General features: G+C 46.4%; 6 non-coding genes and 35 pseudogenes across 6 annotated transcripts; all 41 read right to left on the bottom strand.

Moving 5' to 3' along the window:
* Nucleotides 1-152: 152 nt before the first annotated feature.
* On the bottom strand, nucleotides 153-271 carry LOC136732103 (uncharacterized; annotated as a pseudogene).
* Nucleotides 272-485: 214 nt separating this feature from the next.
* On the bottom strand, nucleotides 486-604 carry LOC136732117 (uncharacterized; annotated as a pseudogene).
* Nucleotides 605-820: 216 nt separating this feature from the next.
* Nucleotides 821-939, bottom strand: LOC136732518 (uncharacterized; annotated as a pseudogene).
* Nucleotides 940-1,489: 550 nt separating this feature from the next.
* LOC136732432 (uncharacterized) lies at nucleotides 1,490-1,608 on the bottom strand (annotated as a pseudogene).
* Nucleotides 1,609-1,827: 219 nt separating this feature from the next.
* Nucleotides 1,828-1,946, bottom strand: LOC136732390 (uncharacterized; annotated as a pseudogene).
* Nucleotides 1,947-2,171: 225 nt separating this feature from the next.
* LOC136732204 (5S ribosomal RNA) lies at nucleotides 2,172-2,290 on the bottom strand. The gene has a single exon (XR_010809845.1). It is a non-coding gene; the product is annotated as a 5S ribosomal RNA (ribosomal RNA).
* A 216-nt stretch (nucleotides 2,291-2,506) lies between these two features.
* LOC136732490 (uncharacterized) lies at nucleotides 2,507-2,625 on the bottom strand (annotated as a pseudogene).
* Nucleotides 2,626-2,845: 220 nt separating this feature from the next.
* On the bottom strand, nucleotides 2,846-2,964 carry LOC136732575 (uncharacterized; annotated as a pseudogene).
* Nucleotides 2,965-3,174: 210 nt separating this feature from the next.
* On the bottom strand, nucleotides 3,175-3,293 carry LOC136732365 (uncharacterized; annotated as a pseudogene).
* Nucleotides 3,294-3,509: 216 nt separating this feature from the next.
* Nucleotides 3,510-3,628, bottom strand: LOC136732455 (uncharacterized; annotated as a pseudogene).
* Nucleotides 3,629-3,848: 220 nt separating this feature from the next.
* On the bottom strand, nucleotides 3,849-3,967 carry LOC136732641 (uncharacterized; annotated as a pseudogene).
* Nucleotides 3,968-4,187: 220 nt separating this feature from the next.
* Nucleotides 4,188-4,306, bottom strand: LOC136732574 (uncharacterized; annotated as a pseudogene).
* Nucleotides 4,307-4,516: 210 nt separating this feature from the next.
* Nucleotides 4,517-4,635, bottom strand: LOC136732514 (uncharacterized; annotated as a pseudogene).
* A 216-nt stretch (nucleotides 4,636-4,851) lies between these two features.
* On the bottom strand, nucleotides 4,852-4,970 carry LOC136732423 (uncharacterized; annotated as a pseudogene).
* A 214-nt stretch (nucleotides 4,971-5,184) lies between these two features.
* LOC136732391 (uncharacterized) lies at nucleotides 5,185-5,303 on the bottom strand (annotated as a pseudogene).
* Nucleotides 5,304-5,527: 224 nt separating this feature from the next.
* Nucleotides 5,528-5,646, bottom strand: LOC136732203 (5S ribosomal RNA). Its single transcript, XR_010809844.1, has one exon. It is a non-coding gene; the product is annotated as a 5S ribosomal RNA (ribosomal RNA).
* Nucleotides 5,647-5,865: 219 nt separating this feature from the next.
* On the bottom strand, nucleotides 5,866-5,984 carry LOC136732448 (uncharacterized; annotated as a pseudogene).
* A 209-nt stretch (nucleotides 5,985-6,193) lies between these two features.
* LOC136732410 (uncharacterized) lies at nucleotides 6,194-6,312 on the bottom strand (annotated as a pseudogene).
* A 218-nt stretch (nucleotides 6,313-6,530) lies between these two features.
* LOC136732105 (uncharacterized) lies at nucleotides 6,531-6,649 on the bottom strand (annotated as a pseudogene).
* A 223-nt stretch (nucleotides 6,650-6,872) lies between these two features.
* Nucleotides 6,873-6,991, bottom strand: LOC136732417 (uncharacterized; annotated as a pseudogene).
* Nucleotides 6,992-7,211: 220 nt separating this feature from the next.
* LOC136732584 (uncharacterized) lies at nucleotides 7,212-7,330 on the bottom strand (annotated as a pseudogene).
* A 209-nt stretch (nucleotides 7,331-7,539) lies between these two features.
* Nucleotides 7,540-7,658, bottom strand: LOC136732317 (uncharacterized; annotated as a pseudogene).
* A 225-nt stretch (nucleotides 7,659-7,883) lies between these two features.
* Nucleotides 7,884-8,002, bottom strand: LOC136732236 (5S ribosomal RNA). The gene has a single exon (XR_010809883.1). It is a non-coding gene; the product is annotated as a 5S ribosomal RNA (ribosomal RNA).
* A 210-nt stretch (nucleotides 8,003-8,212) lies between these two features.
* On the bottom strand, nucleotides 8,213-8,331 carry LOC136732307 (uncharacterized; annotated as a pseudogene).
* A 208-nt stretch (nucleotides 8,332-8,539) lies between these two features.
* Nucleotides 8,540-8,658, bottom strand: LOC136732577 (uncharacterized; annotated as a pseudogene).
* Nucleotides 8,659-8,872: 214 nt separating this feature from the next.
* LOC136732600 (uncharacterized) lies at nucleotides 8,873-8,991 on the bottom strand (annotated as a pseudogene).
* A 210-nt stretch (nucleotides 8,992-9,201) lies between these two features.
* Nucleotides 9,202-9,320, bottom strand: LOC136732513 (uncharacterized; annotated as a pseudogene).
* Nucleotides 9,321-9,536: 216 nt separating this feature from the next.
* Nucleotides 9,537-9,655, bottom strand: LOC136732208 (5S ribosomal RNA). Its single transcript, XR_010809850.1, has one exon. It is a non-coding gene; the product is annotated as a 5S ribosomal RNA (ribosomal RNA).
* A 216-nt stretch (nucleotides 9,656-9,871) lies between these two features.
* LOC136732287 (uncharacterized) lies at nucleotides 9,872-9,990 on the bottom strand (annotated as a pseudogene).
* Nucleotides 9,991-10,200: 210 nt separating this feature from the next.
* LOC136732489 (uncharacterized) lies at nucleotides 10,201-10,319 on the bottom strand (annotated as a pseudogene).
* Nucleotides 10,320-10,533: 214 nt separating this feature from the next.
* Nucleotides 10,534-10,652, bottom strand: LOC136732436 (uncharacterized; annotated as a pseudogene).
* A 219-nt stretch (nucleotides 10,653-10,871) lies between these two features.
* LOC136732389 (uncharacterized) lies at nucleotides 10,872-10,990 on the bottom strand (annotated as a pseudogene).
* A 224-nt stretch (nucleotides 10,991-11,214) lies between these two features.
* LOC136732202 (5S ribosomal RNA) lies at nucleotides 11,215-11,333 on the bottom strand. The gene has a single exon (XR_010809843.1). It is a non-coding gene; the product is annotated as a 5S ribosomal RNA (ribosomal RNA).
* Nucleotides 11,334-11,551: 218 nt separating this feature from the next.
* LOC136732447 (uncharacterized) lies at nucleotides 11,552-11,670 on the bottom strand (annotated as a pseudogene).
* A 209-nt stretch (nucleotides 11,671-11,879) lies between these two features.
* Nucleotides 11,880-11,998, bottom strand: LOC136732409 (uncharacterized; annotated as a pseudogene).
* Nucleotides 11,999-12,216: 218 nt separating this feature from the next.
* LOC136732435 (uncharacterized) lies at nucleotides 12,217-12,335 on the bottom strand (annotated as a pseudogene).
* A 220-nt stretch (nucleotides 12,336-12,555) lies between these two features.
* LOC136732537 (uncharacterized) lies at nucleotides 12,556-12,674 on the bottom strand (annotated as a pseudogene).
* Nucleotides 12,675-12,883: 209 nt separating this feature from the next.
* LOC136732316 (uncharacterized) lies at nucleotides 12,884-13,002 on the bottom strand (annotated as a pseudogene).
* A 225-nt stretch (nucleotides 13,003-13,227) lies between these two features.
* LOC136732235 (5S ribosomal RNA) lies at nucleotides 13,228-13,346 on the bottom strand. The gene has a single exon (XR_010809882.1). It is a non-coding gene; the product is annotated as a 5S ribosomal RNA (ribosomal RNA).
* Nucleotides 13,347-13,556: 210 nt separating this feature from the next.
* LOC136732306 (uncharacterized) lies at nucleotides 13,557-13,675 on the bottom strand (annotated as a pseudogene).
* Nucleotides 13,676-13,883: 208 nt separating this feature from the next.
* Nucleotides 13,884-14,002, bottom strand: LOC136732576 (uncharacterized; annotated as a pseudogene).
* Nucleotides 14,003-14,050: the final 48 nt, after the last annotated feature.

Raw genomic sequence — 14,050 nt, 5'->3', positions numbered from 1 at the left:
AAAAAAAAAAAAAAGAAAAACGGAGGGAAAAATATCAGTGCAGCAAAGGATGTTGAAAGTAGCCAGGTACGTGTACAATACTTCAATTATATCTCCTCCAGACAGAAAGAGAGTATTAAGAGCTACAATAAAGTTACCAAGGAGACGTAAAAAGCTTGCAGAACCAGGTATTTCCAGGAGGTCCCACATTCAAGTAATGACCAGGCCCTGGCCCGTTTAGTTTCCAAGGTCTGACGAGATCGGGCGCGTTCAGGACGGTGTGGCCGCAAGCCAAGAGGCCTGGCTGCATGATGTCTCTAAATGGCTGGAGGGTATTGACAGAACTTCCAGCAAAAAAAAATGAAAAAAGAAAAATGGAGGGAAAAATATCAGTGCAGCAAAGGGTGTTAAAAGTAGCCGGGTACGTGTACAATACTTCAATTATATCTCCTCCAGACAGAAAGAGAGTATAAAGAGCTACGATGAAGTTACCCAGGAGACGTAAAAGCTTGCAGCACCAGGTTTTTGTAGGAGGTCTCACATTCAAGTACTGACCAGGTCCTGCCCCGTTTAGCTTCCGAGATCTGATGAGTTCGGGCGCGTTCAGGACAATGTGTCCGCATGCCAAGAGGCCTGGCTGCATGATGTCTCTTAAAGGCTGGAGGGTATTGACGGAACTTCCAGCAAAATAAAAAAGAAAAAAGAAAAATGGAGGGAAAAATACCACTGCAGCAAAGGGTGTTGAAAGTAGTCGGGTACGTGTACAATTCTTCAATTATTTCTCCTCCAGACAGAAAAAGAGAATGAAGAGCTATGATAAAGTTACCCAGGAGACGTAAAAAGCTTGCAGCACCAGGTATTTCCACGAGTTCTCACATTCAAGTACTGACCAGGCCCTGCCCCGTTTAGCTTCCGAGATCTGATGAGATCGGGCACATTCAGGACAATGTGTCCGCATGCCAAGAGGCCTGGCTGCATGATGTCTCTTAAAGGCTGGAGGATATTGACGGAACTTCCAGCTAAATAATGAAGAAAAAAGAAAAATGGAGGGAAAAATATCAGTGCAGCAAAGGGTGTTGAAAGTAACCGGGTACGTGTACAATACTTCAATTATATCTCCTCCAGACTGAAAGAGAGTATCAAGAGCTACGATAAAGTTACCCAGCAGACGTAAAAAGCTGGCAGCACCTGGTATTTCCAGGAGTTCTCCCATCCAAGTACTGACCAGGTCCTGCCCCGTTTCGTTTCCGAGATCTGACGAGATCAAGCGCGTTCAGGTCTGTGTGTCCGCAAGCCGAGATGCCTGGTTGCATGATGTCTCTTAAAGGCTGGCGGATATTGATGGAACTTCCAGAAAAAATAAAAAATAAAAATAAAAATGGCGGGAAAAATATCAGTGCAGCAAAGGGTGTTGAAAGTAGCCGGGTACGTGTACAATTCTTCAATTATATCTCCTCCAGACAGAAATAGAGTATTAAGAGCTACGATGAAGTTACCCAGGAGACGAAAAAGCTTGCAGCACCTGGTATTTCCAGGAGGTCACCCATCCAAGTACTGACGAGGCCCTGCACCGTTTAGCTTCCGAGATCTGATGAGATCGACCGCGTTCAGGACGGTGTGGCCGCAAGCCAAGCAGCCTGGCTGCATGATGTCTCTTAAAGGCTGGCTGGTATTGACGGAATTTCCAGCATAAAAAAAAAAAAAAAAAATAGAAAAATGGAGGGAAAAATATCAGTGCAGGAAAGGGTGTTGAAAGTAGCCGGGTACGTGTACAATTCTTCAATTATATCTCCTCCAGACTGAAAGAGAGTATTAAGAGCTACGATAAAGTTACCCAGGAGACGTAAAAGCTTGCAGCACCAGGTATTTCCAGGAGGTCTCACATTCAAGTACTGACCAGGTCCTGCCCCGTTTAGCTTCCGAGATCTGACGAGATCGGGCGCGTTCAGGATGGTGTGGCAGCAAGCCGAGATGCCTGGCTGCATGATGTCTCTTAAAGGCTGGCGGGTATTGACGGAATTTCCAGAAAAAAAAAAGAAAAAAAAAAAAAAAAAGAAAAACGGAGGCAAAAATATCAGTGCAGCAAAGGGTGTTGAAAGTTGCCGGGTACGTGTACAATACTTCAATTATATCTCCTCCAGACAGAAAGAGTGTATTAAGAGCTACGATAAAGTTTCCCAGGAGAATTAAAAAGCTAGCAGCACCTGGTATTTCCAGGAGGTCTCCCATCTAAGTACTGACCAGGCCCTGCCCCGTTTAGCTTCCGAGATCTGACGAGATCGGGCGCGTTCAGGACGGTGTGGCCGCAAACCTAGAGGCCCGGCTGCATGATGTCTCTTTAGGCTGGTGGGTATTGACGGAACTTCCAGCAAAAAAAAAAAAAAAAAAAAAAAAATGGAGGGAGAAATATCAGTGCAGCAAAGGCTGTTGAAAGTAGCCGGGTACGTGTACAATTCTTCAATAATATCTCCTCCAGACTGAAAGAGAGTATTAAGAGCTACGATGAAGTTACCCAGGAGACGTAAAAAGCTTGCAGCACCAGGTATTTCCAGGAGGTCACCCAACCAAGTACTGGCCAGACCCTGCCCCGTTTAGTTTCCGAGATATGATGAGATCAGGCGCGTTCAGGACGGTGTGGCCGCAAGCCAAGAGACCTGGCTGCATGATGTCTCTTAAAGGCTGGCAAGTATTGACGGAACTTCCAGCAAAAAAAAAAAAAAAAAAAAATAGAAAAAGGGAGGGAAAAATATCAGTGCAGCAAAGGGTGTTGAAAGTAGCCGGGTACATGTACAATTCTTCAATTATATCTCCTCCAGACAGATAGAGAGTATTAAGAGCTACGATAAAGTTACCCAGGAGACGTAAAAGCTTGCAGCACGAGGTATTTCAAGGAGGTCTCACATTCATGTACTGACCAGGTCCTGCCCCGTTTAGCTTCCGAGATCTGACGAGATCGGGCGCGTTCAGGATGGTGTGGCCGCAAGCCGAGATGCCTGGCTGCATGATGTCTCTTAAAGGCTGGCGGGTATTGACGGAACTGCCAGCAAAAAAAAAAAAGAAAAATAGAGGGAAATATACCAGTGCAGCAAAGGGTGTTGAAAGTAGCCGGGTACGTGTACAATTCTTCAATTATATCTCCTGTAGAGAGAAAGAGAGTTTTAAGAGCTACGATGAAGTTACCCAGGAGACGTAAAAAGCTTGCAGCACCTGGTATTTCCAGGAGGTCACACTTCCAAGTACTGACCAGGCCCTGCCCCGTTTAGCTTCCGAGATCTGACAAGATCGGGCGCATTCAGGACGGTGTGGCCGCAAGCCGAGAGGCCTGGCTGCATGATGTCTCTTAAAGGTTGGCGGGTATTGACGGAACTTCCAGCAAAAAAAAAAAAAAAAAAGAAAAATGGATGGAAAAATATCAGTGCAGCAAAGGGTGTTGAAAGTAGCCGGGTACGTGTACAATTCTTCAATTATATCTCCTGGAGACAGAAAGAGAGTATTAAGAGCTACGATGAAGTTACCCAGGAGACGTAAAAAGCTTGCAGCACCTGGCATTTCCAGGAGGTCACCCATCCAAGTACTGACCAGGCCCTGCCCCTTTTACCTTCCGAGATATGATGAGATCAGGCGCGTTCAGGACGGTGTGGCCGCAAGCCAAGAGACCTGGCTGCATGATGTCTCTTAAAGGCTGGCAAGTATTGACGGAACTTCCAGCAAGAAAAAAAAAAAAAAAAAATAGAAAAAGGGAGGGAAAAATATCAGTGCAGCAAAGGGTGTTGAAAGTAGCCGGGTACATGTACAATTCTTCAATTATATCTCCTCCAGACAGATAGAGAGTATTAAGAGCTACGATAAAGTTACCCAGGAGACGTAAAAGCTTGCAGCACTAGGTATTTCCAGGCGGTCTCACATTCATGGACTAACCAGGTCCTGCCCCGTTTAGCTTCCGAGATCTGACGAGATCGGGCGCGTTCAGTATGGTGTGGCCGCAAGCCGAGATGCCTGGCTCCATGATGTCTCTTAAAGGATGGCGGGTATTGACGGAATTTCCAGCAAAAAAAAAAAAAAAAAAAAATAGAAAAATGGAGGGAAAAATATCAGTGCAGCAAAGGGTGTTGAAAGTAGCCGGGTACGTGTACAATTCTTCAATTATATCTCCTCCAGACAGATAGAGAGTATTAAGAGCTACGATAAAGTTACCCAGGAGACGTAAAAGCTTGCAGCACGAGGTATTTCAAGGAGGTCTCACATTCATGTACTGACCAGGTCCTGCCCCGTTTAGCTTCCGAGATCTGACGAGATCGGGCGCGTTCAGGATGGTGTGGCCGCAAGCCGAGATGCCTGGCTGCATGATGTCTCTTAAAGGCTGGCGGGTATTGACGGAACTGCCAGCAAAAAAAAAAAAGAAAAATAGAGGGAAATATACCAGTGCAGCAAAGGGTGTTGAAAGTAGCCGGGTACGTGTACAATTCTTCAATTATATCTCCTGTAGAGAGAAAGAGAGTTTTAAGAGCTACGATGAAGTTACCCAGGAGACGTAAAAAGCTTGCAGCACCTGGTATTTCCAGGAGGTCACACTTCCAAGTACTGACCAGGCCCTGCCCCGTTTAGCTTCCGAAATCTGATATGATCGGGCGCGTTCAGGACGGTGTGACTACAAGCCAAGAGGCCTGCCTGCATGATGTCTCTTAAAGGCTGGCGGATATTGACGGAACTTCCAGCAAAAAAATAAAAGAAAAAGAAAAATGGAGGGAAAAATATCAGTGCAGCAAAGGGTGTTGAAAGTAGCCTAGTACGTGTACAATTCTTCAATTATATCTCCTGGAGACAGAAAGAGAGTATTAAGAGCTACGATGAAGTTACCCAGGAGACGTAAAAGGCTTGCAGCACCTGGTATTTCTAGGAGGTCTCCCATCCAAGTACTGACCAGGTCCTGCCCCGTTTAGTTTTCGAGATCTTACGAGATCGGGCGCGTTCAGGACGGTGTGGCCACAAGCCGAGAGGCCTGGCTGCATGATGTCTCTTAAAGGTTGGCGGGTATTGACGGAACTTCCAGCAAAAAAAAAAAAAAAAAGAAAAATGGATGGAAAAATATCAGTGCAGCAAAGGGTGTTGACAGTAGCCGGGTACGTGTACAATTCTTCAATTATATCTCCTCCAGACAGAAATAGAGTATTAAGAGCTACGATGAAGTTACCCAGGAGACGAAAAAGCTTGCAGCACCTGGTATTTCCAGGAGGTCACCCATCCAAGTACTGACGAGGCCCTGCACCGTTTAGCTTCCGAGATCTGACGAGATCGGGCGCGTTCAGGATGGTGTGGCAGCAAGCCGAGATGCCTGGCTGCATGATGTCTCTTAAAGGCTGGCGGGTATTGACGGAATTTCCAGAAAAAAAAAAGAAAAAAAAAAAAAAAAGAAAAACGGAGGCAAAAATATCAGTGCAGCAAAGGGTGTTGAAAGTTGCCGGGTACATGTACAATACTTCAATTATATCTCCTCCAGACAGAAAGAGTGTATTAAGAGCTACGATAAAGTTTCCCAGGAGAAGTAAAAAGCTAGCAGCACCTGGTATTTCCAGGAGGTCTCCCATCTAAGTACTGACCAGGCCCTGCCCCGTTTAGCTTCCGAGATCTGACGAGATCGGGCGCGTTCAGGACGGTGTGGCCGCAAACCTAGAGGCCTGGCTGCATGATGTCTCTAAAAGGCTGGCGGGTATTGACGGAACATCAAAGAAAAAAAAAAAAAAAAAAATAGAAAAATGGAGGGAAAAATATCAGTGCAGCAATGGGTGTTGAAAGTAGCCGGGTACGTGTACAATACTTCAATTATATCTCCTCCAGACAGAAAGAGAGTATTAAGAGCTACGATAAACTTACCCAGCAGACGTAAAAAGCTTGCAGCACCTGGTATTTCCAGGAGGTCTCCCATCCAAGTACTGACCAGGCCCTGCCCCACTCAGTTTCCGAGATCTTACGAGATCGGACGCGTTCAGGACGGTGTGGCCGCAAGCCGAGATGCCTGGCTGCATGATGTCTCTTAAAGGCTGGCGGGTATTGACGGAACTGCCAGCAATAAAAAAAAATAGAAATGGAGGGAGAAATACCAGTGCAGCAAAGGGTGTTGAAAGTAGCCGGGTACGTGTACAATACTTGAATTATATCTCCTCCAGACAGAAAGAGAGTATTAAGAGCTACGATGAAGTTACCCAGGAGACGTAAAAGCTTGCAGCACCAGGTATTTCCAGGAGGTCTCACATTCAAGTACTGACCAGGTCCTGCCCCGTTTAGTTTCCGAGATCTGACGAGATCGGGCGCGTTCAGGATGGTGTGGCCGCAAGCCGAGTCGCCTGGCTGCATGATGTCTCTTAAAGGCTGGCGGGTATTGACGGAACTTCCAGCAAAAATAAAAAAAGAAAAAAGAAAAACGGAGGGAAAAAAATCAGTGCCGCAAAGGGTGTTGAAAGTAGCCAGGTACGTGTACAATTCTTCAATTAAATCTCCTCCAGACATAAAGAGAGTATTAAAAGCTACGACGAAGTTCCCCAGGTGACGAAAAAAGCTTGCAGCGCCTGGAATTTCCAGAAGGTCTCACATTCAAGTAATGACCAGGCCCTGCCCAGTTTAGCTTCCGAGAGCTGACGAGATGGGGCGCGTTCAGGACGGTGTGGCCGCAAGCCAAGACGCCTGGCTGCATGATGTCTCTTAAAGGTTGGCGGGTATTGACGGAACTTCCAGCAGAAAAAATAAATAATAATAAAATTTAAAAAATTGATGGAAAAATATCAGTGCAGCAAAGGGTGTTGACAGTAGCTGGGTACGTGTACAATACTTCAATTATATCTCCTCCAGACAGAAAGAGAGTATTAAGAGCTACGATAAAGTTACCCAGGAGACGTAAAAGCTTGCAGCACCAGGTATTTCCAGGAGGTCTCACATTCAAGTACTGACCAGGTCTTGCCCCGTTTAGCTTCCGAGATCTGATGAGATCGGGCGCGTTCAGGACGGTGTGGCCGCAAACCTAGAGGCCTGGCTGCATGATGTCTCTAAAAGGCTGGCGGGTATTGACGGAACATCCAAGAAAAAAAAATAAAAAAAAAATAGAAAAATGGAGGGAAAAATATCAGTGCAGCAATGGGTGTTGAAAGTAGCCGGGTACGTGTAAAATACTTCAATTATATCTCCTCCAGACAGAAAGAGAGTATTAAGAGCTACGATAAACTTACCCAGCAGACGTAAAAAGCTTGCAGCACCTGGTATTTCCAGGAGGTCTCCCATCCAAGTACTGACCAGGCCCTGCCCCTTTTAGTTTCCGAGATCTTACGAGAGCAGACGCGTTCAGGACGGTGTGGCCGCAAGCCGAGATGCCTGCCTGCATGATGTCTCTTAAAGGCTGGCGGGTATTGACGGAACTGCCAGCAATAAAAAAAAATAGAAATGAAGGGAGAAATACCAGTGCAGCAAAGGGTGTTGAAAGTAGCCGGGTACGTGTACAATACTTGAATTATATCTCCTCCAGACAGACAGAGAGTATTAAGAGCTACGATGAAGTTACCCAGGAGACGTAAAAGCTTGCAGCACCAGGTATTTCCAGGAGGTCTCACATTCAAGTACTGACCAGGTCCTGCCCCGTTTAGCTTCCGAGATCTGACGAGATCGGGCGCGTTCAGGATGGTGTGGCCGCAAGCCGAGACGCCTGGCTGCATGATGTCTCTTAATGGCTGGCGGGTATTGACGGAACTTCCAGCAAAAAAAAAAAAAAAAAAAAAGAAAAAGAAAAATGGAGGGAAAAATATCAGTGCAGTAATGGGTTTTGAAAGTAGCCGGGTACATGTACAATTCTTCAATTATATCTCCTCCAGACAGAAAGAGAGTATTAAGAGCTACGATGAAGTTACCCAGGAGACGTAAAAAGCTTGCAGCACCTGGCATTTCCAGGAGGTCACCCATCCAAGTACTGACCAGGCCCTGCCCCGCTTAAATTCCAAGATCTGATGAGATCGGGGGCGTTCAGGACGGTGTGGCTGCAAGCCAAGAGGCCGGGCTGCATGATGTCTCTTAATGGTTGGCGGGTATTGACGGAACTTCCAGCAAAAAAAAAAAAAAAAAAATGGATGGAAAAATATCAGTGCAGCAAAGGGTGTTGACAGTAGCTGGGTACGTGTACAATACTTCAATTATGTCTCCTCCAGACAGAAAGAGAGTATTAAGAGCTACGATGAAGTTACCCAGGAGACAAAAAAGCTTGCAGCACCAGGTATTTCCAGGAGGTCACCCATCCAAGTACTGACCAGGCCCTGCCCCTTTTACCTTCCGAGATCTTACGAGATCGGGCGCATTCAGGACGGTGTGGCCACAAGCCGAGCGGCCTGGCTGCATGATGTCTCTTAAAGGTTGGCGGATATTGACGAACTTCCAGCAAAAAAAAAAAAGAAAAATGGAGGGAAAAATATCAGTGCAGCAAAGGCTGTTGAAAGTAGCCGTGTACGTGTACAATACTTCAATTATATCTCCTCCAGACAGAAAGAGAGTATTAAGAGCTACGATAAAGTTACCCAGGAGACAAAAAAGCTTGCAGCACCAGGTATTTCCAGGAGGTCACCCATCCAAGTACTGACCAGGCCCTGCCCCTTTTACCTTCCAAGATCTGACGATATCGGGCGCGTTCAGGACGGTGTGGCCGAAAGCCAAGAGGTCCGGCTGCATGATGTCTCTTTAGGCTGGTGGGTATTGACGGAACTTCCAGCAAAAAAAAAAAAAAAAAAAAAAAATGGAGGGAGAAATATCAGTGCAGCAAAGGCTGTTGAAAGTAGCCGGGTACGTGTACAATTCTTCAATAATATCTCCTCCAGACTGAAAGAGAGTATTAAGAGCTACGATAAAGTTACCCAGGAGACGTAAAAGCTTGCAGCACGAGGTATTTCAAGGAGGTCTCACATTCATGTACTGGCCAGGTCCTGCCCCGTTTAGCTTCCGAGATCTGACGAGATCGGGCGCGTTCAGGATGGTGTGGCCGCAAGCCGAGATGCCTGGCTGCATGATGTCTCTTAAAGGCTGGCGGGTATTGACGGAACTGCCAGCAAAAAAAAAAAAGAAAAATAGAGGGAAATATACCAGTGCAGCAAAGGGTGTTGAAAGTAGCCGGGTACGTGTACAATTCTTCAATTATATCTCCTGGAGACAGAAAGAGAGTTTTAAGAGCTACGATGAAGTTACCCAGGAGACGTAAAAAGCTTGCAGCACCTGGTATTTCCAGGAGGTCACACTTCCAAGTACTGACCAGGCCCTGCCCCGTTTAGCTTCCGAAATCTGATATGATCGGGCGCGTTCAGGACGGTGTGACTACAAGCCAAGAGGCCTGCCTGCATGATGTCTCTTAAAGGCTGGCGGATATTGACGGAACTTCCAGCAAAAAAATAAAATAAAAAGAAAAATGGAGGGAAAAATATCAGTGCAGCAAAGGGTGTTGAAAGTAGCCTAGTACGTGTACAATTCTTCAATTATATCTCCTGGAGACAGAAAGAGAGTATTAAGAGCTACGATGAAGTTACCCAGGAGACGTAAAAGGCTTGCAGCACCTGGTATTTCTAGGAGGTCTCCCATCCAAGTACTGACCAGGCCCTGCCCCGTTTAGCTTCCGAGATCTGACGAGATCGGGCGCATTCAGGACGGTGTGGCCGCAAGCCGAGAGGCCTGGCTGCATGATGTCTCTTAAAGGTTGGCGGGTATTGACGGAACTTCCAGCAAAAAAAAAAAAAAAAAAGAAAAATGGATGGAAAAATATCAGTGCAGCAAAGGGTGTTGAAAGTAGCCGGGTACGTGTACAATTCTTCAATTATATCTCCTGGAGACAGAAAGAGAGTATTAAGAGCTACGATGAAGTTACCCAGGAGACGTAAAAAGCTTGCAGCACCTGGCATTTCCAGGAGGTCACCCATCCAAGTACTGACCAGGCCCTGCCCCGTTTAAATTCCAAGATCTGATGAGATCGGGGGCGTTCAGGACGGTGTGGCTGCAAGCCAAGAGGCCGGGCTGCATGATGTCTCTTTATGGTTGGCGGGTTTTGACGGAACATCCAGCAAAAAAAAAAAAGAGAAATGGAGGGAGAAATACCAGTGCAGCAAAGGGTGTTGAAAGTAGCCGGGTACGTGTACAATTCTTCAATTATATCTCCTGCAGACAGAAAGAGAGTATTAAGAGCTACGATGAAGTTACCCAGGAGACGTAAAAAGCTTGCAGCACCTGGTATTTCTAGGAGGTCACCCATCCAAGTACTGACGAGGCCCTGCACCGTTTAGCTTCCGAGATCTGATGAGATCGACCGCGTTCAGGACGGTGTGGCCGCAAGCCAAGCAGCCTGGCTGCATGATGTCTCTTAAAGGCTGGCGGGTATTGACGGAACTTCCAGCAAAAAAAAAAAAAAAAAGAAAAATGGATGGAAAAATATCAGTGCAGCAAAGGGTGTTGACAGTAGCCGGGTACGTGTACAATTCTTCAATTATATCTCCTCCAGACAGAAATAGAGTATTAAGAGCTACGATGAAGTTACCCAGGAGACGAAAAAGCTTGCAGCACCTGGTATTTCCAGGAGGTCACCCATCCAAGTACTGACGAGGCCCTGCACCGTTTAGCTTCCGAGATCTGATGAGATCGACAGCGTTCAGGACGGTGTGGCCGCAAGCCAAGCAGCCTGGCTGCATGATGTCTCTTAAAGGCTGGCGGGTATTGACGGAATTTCCAGCATAAAAAAAAAAAAAAAAAATAGAAAAATGGAGGGAAAAATATCAGTGCAGGAAAGGGTGTTGAAAGTAGCCGGGTATGTGTACAATTCTTCAATTATATCTCCTCCAGACTGAAAGAGAGTATTAAGAGCTACGATAAAGTTACCCAGGAGACGTAAAAGCTTGCAGCACCAGGTATTTCCAGGAGGTCTCACATTCAAGTACTGACCAGGTCCTGCCCCGTTTAGCTTCCGAGATCTGACGAGATCGGGCGCGTTCAGGATGGTGTGGCAGCAAGCCGAGATGCCTGGCTGCATGATGTCTCTTAAAGGCTGGCGGGTATTGACGGAATTTCCAGAAAAAAAAAAGAAAAAAAAAAAAAAAAGAAAAACGGAGGCAAAAATATCAGTGCAGCAAAGGGTGTTGAAAGTTGCCGGGTACATGTACAATACTTCAATTATATCTCCTCCAGACAGAAAGAGTGTATTAAGAGCTACGATAAAGTTTCCCAGGAGAAGTAAAAAGCTAGCAGCACCTGGTATTTCCAGGAGGTCTCCCATCTAAGTACTGACCAGGCCCTGCCCCGTTTAGCTTCCGAGATCTGACGAGATCGGGCGCGTTCAGGACGGTGTGGCCGCAAACCTAGAGGCCTGGCTGCATGATGTCTCTAAAAGGCTGGCGGGTATTGACGGAACATCAAAGAAAAAAAAAAAAAAAAAATAGAAAAATGGAGGGAAAAATATCAGTGCAGCAATGGGTGTTGAAAGTAGCCGGGTACGTGTACAATACTTCAATTATATCTCCTCCAGACAGAAAGAGAGTATTAAGAGCTACGATAAACTTACCCAGCAGACGTAAAAAGCTTGCAGCACCTGGTATTTCCAGGAGGTCTCCCATCCAAGTACTGACCAGGCCCTGCCCCACTCAGTTTCCGAGATCTTACGAGATCGGACGCGTTCAGGACGGTGTGGCCGCAAGCCGAGATGCCTGGCTGCATGATGTCTCTTAAAGGCTGGCGGGTATTGACGGAACTGCCAGCAATAAAAAAAAATAGAAATGGAGGGAGAAATACCAGTGCAGCAAAGGGTGTTGAAAGTAGCCGGGTACGTGTACAATACTTGAATTATATCTCCTCCAGACAGAAAGAGAGTATTAAGAGCTACGATGAAGTTACCCAGGAGACGTAAAAGCTTGCAGCACCAGGTATTTCCAGGAGGTCTCACATTCAAGTACTGACCAGGTCCTGCCCCGTTTAGTTTCCGAGATCTGACGAGATCGGGCGCGTTCAGGATGGTGTGGCCGCAAGCCGAGTCGCCTGGCTGCATGATGTCTCTTAAAGGCTGGCGGGTATTGACGGAACTTCCAGCAAAAATAAAAAAAGAAAAAAGAAAAACGGAGGGAAAAAAATCAGTGCCGCAAAGGGTGTTGAAAGTAGCCAGGTACGTGTACAATTCTTCAATTAAATCTCCTCCAGACATAAAGAGAGTATTAAAAGCTACGACGAAGTTCCCCAGGTGACGAAAAAAGCTTGCAGCGCCTGGAATTTCCAGAAGGTCTCACATTCAAGTACTGACCAGGTCTTGCCCCGTTTAGCTTCCGAGATCTGATGAGATCGGGCGCGTTCAGGACGGTGTGGCCGCAAACCTAGAGGCCTGGCTGCATGATGTCTCTAAAAGGCTGGCGGGTATTGACGGAACATCCAAGAAAAAAAAATAAAAAAAAAATAGAAAAATGGAGGGAAAAATATCAGTGCAGCAATGGGTGTTGAAAGTAGCCGGGTACGTGTAAAATACTTCAATTATATCTCCTCCAGACAGAAAGAGAGTATTAAGAGCTACGATAAACTTACCCAGCAGACGTAAAAAGCTTGCAGCACCTGGTATTTCCAGGAGGTCTCCCATCCAAGTACTGACCAGGCCCTGCCCCTTTTAGTTTCCGAGATCTTACGAGAGCGGACGCGTTCAGGACGGTGTGGCCGCAAGCCGAGATGCCTGGCTGCATGATGTCTCTTAAAGGCTGGCGGGTATTGACGGAACTGCCAGCAATAAAAAAAAATAGAAATGAAGGGAGAGATACCAGTGCAGCAAAGGGTGTTGAAAGTAGCCGGGTACGTGTACAATACTTGAATTATATCTCCTCCAGACAGACAGAGAGTATTAAGAGCTACGATGAAGTTACCCAGGAGACGTAAAAGCTTGCAGCACCAGGTATTTCCAGGAGGTCTCACATTCAAGTACTGACCAGGTCCTGCCCCGTTTAGCTTCCGAGATCTGACGAGATCGGGCGCGTTCAGGATGGTGTGGCCGCAAGCCGAGACGTCTGGCTGCATGATGTCTCTTAATGGCTGGCGGGTATTGACGGAACTTCCAGCAAAAAAAAAAAAAAAAAAAAAGAAAAAGAAAAATGGAGGGAAAAATATCAGTGCAGTAATGGGTTTTGAAAGTAGCCGGGTACGTGTACAATTCTTCAATTATATCTCCTCCAGACAGAAAGAGAGTATTAAGAGCTACGATGAAGTTACCCAGGAGACGTAAAAAGCTTGCAGCACCTGGCATTTCCAGGAGGTCACCCATCCAAGTACTGACCAGGCCCTGCCCCGCTTAAATTCCAAGATCTGATGAGATCGGGGGCGTTCAGGACGGTGTGGCTGCAAGCCAAGAGGCCGGGCTGCATGATGTCTCTTAATGGTTGGCGGGTATTGACGGAACTTCCAGCAAAAAAAAAAAAAAAAAAATGGATGGAAAAATATCAGTGCAGCAAAGGGTGTTGACAGTAGCTGGGTACGTGTACAATACTTCAATTATGTCTCCTCCAGACAGAAAGAGAGTATTAAGAGCTACGATGAAGTTACCCAGGAGACAAAAAAGCTTGCAGCACCAGGTATTTCCAGGAGGTCACCCATCCAAGTACTGACCAGGCCCTGCCCCTTTTACCTTCCGAGATCTTACGAGATCGGGCGCATTCAGGACGGTGTGGCCACAAGCCGAGCGGCCTGGCTGCATGATGTCTCTTAAAGGTTGGCGGATATTGACGAACTTCCAGCAAAAAAAAAAAAGAAAAATGGAGGGAAAAATATCAGTGCAGCAAAGGCTGTTGAAAGTAGCCGTGTACGTGTACAATACTTCAATTATATCTCCTCCAGACAGAAAGAGAGTATTAAGAGCTACGATAAAGTTACCCAGGAGACAAAAAAGCTTGCAGCACCAGGTATTTCCAGGAGGTCACCCATCCAAGTACTGACCAGGCCCTGCCCCTTTTACCTTCCAAGATCTGACGATATCGGGCGCGTTCAGGACGGTGTGGCCGAAAGCCAAGAGGTCCGGCTGCATGATGTCTCTTTAGGCTGGTGGGTATTGACG

The sequence above is a fragment of the Amia ocellicauda genome, unplaced genomic scaffold, assembly GCF_036373705.1.
Source record: "Amia ocellicauda isolate fAmiCal2 unplaced genomic scaffold, fAmiCal2.hap1 HAP1_SCAFFOLD_34, whole genome shotgun sequence".
NCBI classification, from domain to species: Eukaryota; Metazoa; Chordata; class Actinopteri; order Amiiformes; family Amiidae; genus Amia; species Amia ocellicauda.
The sequence above is the reverse complement of the archived record's forward strand: the minus strand, read 5'-3'. Positions and strand labels throughout refer to the sequence as shown.